The sequence below is a fragment of the Schistocerca americana genome, chromosome 6 (assembly GCF_021461395.2).
Source record: "Schistocerca americana isolate TAMUIC-IGC-003095 chromosome 6, iqSchAmer2.1, whole genome shotgun sequence".
In the NCBI taxonomy this organism is placed as follows: Eukaryota; Metazoa; Arthropoda; class Insecta; order Orthoptera; family Acrididae; genus Schistocerca; species Schistocerca americana.
This window is the reverse complement of record NC_060124.1, coordinates 523879541-523883854: the sequence shown is the minus strand read 5'-3', so window position 1 is coordinate 523883854 and position 4314 is coordinate 523879541. Positions and strand designations below refer to the sequence as shown.

General features: G+C 46.7%; 1 pseudogene; it reads left to right on the top strand.

The window, feature by feature from the left end:
• The first annotated feature begins 1967 nt into the window (after positions 1-1967).
• LOC124620511 lies at positions 1968-2085 on the top strand (annotated as a pseudogene).
• The last annotated feature ends 2229 nt before the right edge of the window (positions 2086-4314 follow it).

Here is a 4314-nt window from a genome sequence, read left to right as displayed (position 1 = left end):
AGCTGAGGAGTCCTGACAGATCAGGTGCGACGGCGGCTACTGCCGATGACCGTGATTTGTGGCCTGATTTCGTACTCCAAGTTCTGGTACAGTTCATCGTGTTCAAAGTGAGGAGATCGCTGATGGCATTGCAATCCTCACAGAAAATGAGAAAGAGTTTAGGGACCAGTTGAATTAGGTGGCCTTTTGAGCACAGATTATAGATTAGCAGTAAACCGAAGGAAGACGAAAGGAATATGGAGAAACAATTGCGTGATTTGCGGAAGTTTTCACGCCAGTTCTCGTGAACAAGTACCAAATGAAGCAGTAAACAACGCGCAGCAATGCTGCTACTTTGAAAGCAAAACACACCGAGGTGACAAAAGTCATGGGACACCTCTTAAAATGAAGTCGGACCTCCTTTGGCTTTGGTGTAGTGCAGCTACTCCACGTGGCATGGACACAAGCCGTTGGACATCCGCTGCAGAAGTACTGAGCCATGCTGTCATTATAGCCATCCATAATTGCGAAAGTGTTACCGATGTAGGATTTTGTGTTCGAACTGACCTCTCGATTATGTCTCACAAATGTTCGATAGGTGAGCAGAGCATTCGCTCCAACTGTCCAGAATGTTCTTCAAACCAGTCGGAACAATTGTGGCCCGGTTGACATGGCGCTCTCTCATCCACAAAATTTCCATCGTTGTTAGGGGACATGAAGTCCATGAGTGGCAGCAAATGGTCTCCAAGAAGCCGAACATAACCATTTCCAATCAAAGACCAGTTCAGTTGGACCGGAGGACCAGCCCACTCCACGTAAACACATCCCACACCATTATGGAGCCACCACCAGCTTTCACTGTGCCTTGTTAACAACTTTCGTCCATGGCTTCGTGAGACCTGCACCACACTCGAATCCTCTCGTCAGCACTTACAGACTGAAATCGAGACTCATCTGAGCAGCTCACCGTTTTCCAGTCGTCTAGGGTCGGACAGATACGGTGACGAGCCCAGGAGAGGCGCTGGAGGTGACGTCGTGGTGTTAGCAAAAGCACTCGCGTGGTCATCTGCTGCCATAGCCCATTACCGCCAGATTTCACCGGACAGTCCTAACGACTACGTTCGTCGTACGTCCCACATCGATTCCGCACAGTGTTGCTTGTCTGTTGGCACCGACAACACTGCGCAAATTCCGCTGCTCTCGGGCGTTAATTGAAGTCCGTCGGCCACAGCATTGTTCGTGCTGGGAGGTAATGCCTGAAAATTGGTATTCCCGGCACACTTTTGCAACTGTGGATCTCGGTACACGTAATTTCCTAACGGTTTAGAGTCCGGAACCGCGCGACTGCTACGGTCGCAGGTCCGAATCGTGCCTCGAGCATGGATGTGTCTGATGTCCTTAGGTTAGTTAGGTTTAAGTAGTTCTAAGTTCCAGGGGACTGATGACCTCAGATGTTAAGTTCCACGGTGTTCAGAGCCATTTTGAGCCTAACGGTTTCTGAAACTGAATGTTCCATACATCTAGCTCTAACTACCATTCCGCTTTCAGAGTCGGTTAATTCCCGTCCTGCGGCAACAATCACGTCCGCAACCTATTCAGGTGAATCACCTGAGTACAAATGACAGCTCCACCAACGCACTGCCCTTCCATACGTTGTGTACGCGATGCTACCGCCATCTGTACTTGTGCATATCGCTATAGCGTGACTCCTTTCACCTCAGTGTAACGTACGTCTAATGAAACTGCGAAGATATTAAATACAGATTATCGCAGTCAAAGAAGGCCTTCCTTGCTAAAAGAAGACTACATGTATCAAATATTGCCGTTGATCTGAAGAAGAAGTTTATAAGAATCTACTTCTGGAGCGCAGTATTTAGTGAAAGTAAATGATTTATAGTTCTAAAACTGGAACAGGAATCGAAGCAGTTAAGATGTGGTGTTACGGAAACGCTGGATGTTACAAATTAGAGGTACTAGTATGGCAACAAGACAATGGCCTTGCCGCAGTGGTAACACCGGTTCCCGTCAGATCACCGAAGTTAAGCGCTGTCGGGCTGGGCTAGCACTTGGATGGGTTACCAACCGGTCTGCCGAGCGCTGTTGGCAAGCGGGGTGCACTCAGCCATCGTGAGGCAAACTGAGGAGCTACTTGACTCAGAAGTAGCGGCTCCGGTCTCGTAAACTGCCATAAGGCCGGGAGTGCGGCTGTGCTGACTACATGAACCTCCATATCCGCTTCCAGTGACGCCCGGCGGCCGGTCGGTACCGTTGGACCTTCATAGCCTGCTGGGGCTAAGTTTCTTTAGTATGGTAACAAAGGAAGAGCAAGCTGTGGTAGACTGGTAGACTGTAAAATAACCAGTCAGAGCAGTAATTTCCGCCCCTCTCCCCCTCCTCCACAGCAACATTAAAAAAAAAAAAACCATGACTGATTAACCTTCTCTTACGGAATAAGTGAATCAGCTTTGACGAAATAAATCCTTTGTCGAACGACTGAATTAATAAACTGTGGGATCAACAAGCACACCTGGAAACAACAAATCGAACACGGTGCACTAGTACTTCTGGCTGTAGCCCCAGTAATTGTCTTCCCTTCTCACAGTAGCGAAACGCATCAAACAGAATGGAGTGAATAGCTACCTGGGTGTCCGCGTTCATACAAGTGAAACGTGGGCCAGAGACCGCATACCACAGAAAGGCTTTCTCTCGATTCAACGATCTTGGCAATGCACTGGTAGATATTTCATTACGGCTAAGGGAAATGTAAATTTGAGAAAGTACACCTTGTGTGCTAAAAGGATGTCAAACATTACAAAAGGCAGCGAAACATGATGAAAGTAGATGGAATAGACGCCGTTCAGGGTCTATAAATTGATCAGTGATAGCGGACGTACTCTGCCGTATTTGCAAGTCCATCACGGTAAAAGCGAAACCAATACGTACAACCGAACCAATATTCTCAAAACTGCCATTCCGTCTCGTCCATTTACTACGGCAAATACGTACAGCATTAAATTAAACTGCAGACATCTTTCCGTTAATAGTGTGCAAGGAATTTCGTTGTAAAGACAGAGAGTGACATTTTTTCTAATCCTTTACGTAAACCGATGCGCGTGACCTCTTTACGATTGTTCTTACATTCGTGAACACTTTTACAGTCCCATAATACGATGTCTCACGTAATAATTGAATGCAAGAGGGGATGTTCTAACAAGGGAACCTCCCCATCGCACCCCCCTCAGACTTAGTTATAAGTTGGCTCAGTGGATAGGCCTTGAAAAACTGAACACAGATCTATCGAGAAAACAGGAAGAAGTTGTGTGGAACTATGAAAAAAATAAGCAAAATATACAAACTGAGTAGTCCATGTGCAAGATAGGTAACATCAAGGAAACTGCGAGGTCAGGAACGTCGTGGTCCCGTGGTTAGCGTGAGCAGCTGTGGAACGAGAGGTCCTGGGTTGAAGTCTTCCCTTGAGTGAAGAATTTAATTTTTTATTTTCAGATAATTATTATCTGTCACCAGTGTCGTATAGAATATATCAGACGTGTTTCCCTGTGAAGGAATCGGTTGACCTAAGACCTTGCGATCAAATGTTTCCGGTTCCCATTGGAGAGGCACGTCCTTTCGTCTACTAATCGCACCGTTTTGCGGTGCGGTCGCAAAACACAGACACTAAACGTATTACAGTGAACAGAGACGTCAATGAACGAATGGAAAGATCATAACTTTGCGAAAATAAAGAAAATAAATTTTTCACTCGAGGGAGGATTTGAACCATGGACCTATTTTTTCGTAGCTGCTCACGCTGACCACGAGACCACGGGGCTCCTGGGCTGATATTAGTCTTAATGTTACCTATCTTGCACATGGACTACTCACTTTGTATATTTTGCTTATTTTTTTCATAGTTCCACACAACTTCTTCCAGTTTTCTCGATTGATTTGTGTTCAGTTTTTCAAGGCGTATCCACTGTGCCAACTCATAACTAAATCTGAGGGGGGTGCGATGGGGAGGGTTCCCTTGTAAGAACAGGACAGCCGGCCGCTATGACCAAGCGGCTCTACGCTCCTCAGTCCGGAACCGCGAAGCTGCTACGGTCGCAGGTACGAATCCTGCCTCGGGCATGGATGTGTGTGATGTCCTTAGGTTAGTTAGGTTTAAGTAGTAGTAAGTCTAGCTTTTTTTTATTTTTTGTTTTTACGTGTACAGTGGAAGCAAGGACCGCACGCGGCAGGGCGGCAGAAAGTGGAGTGTTGACGGCTGCCATTCCGTGTTTGTAACGCTACCGAAGTGAGGGTGAGTTTCATAATTCCCGAGCAATGTCAGCCAGG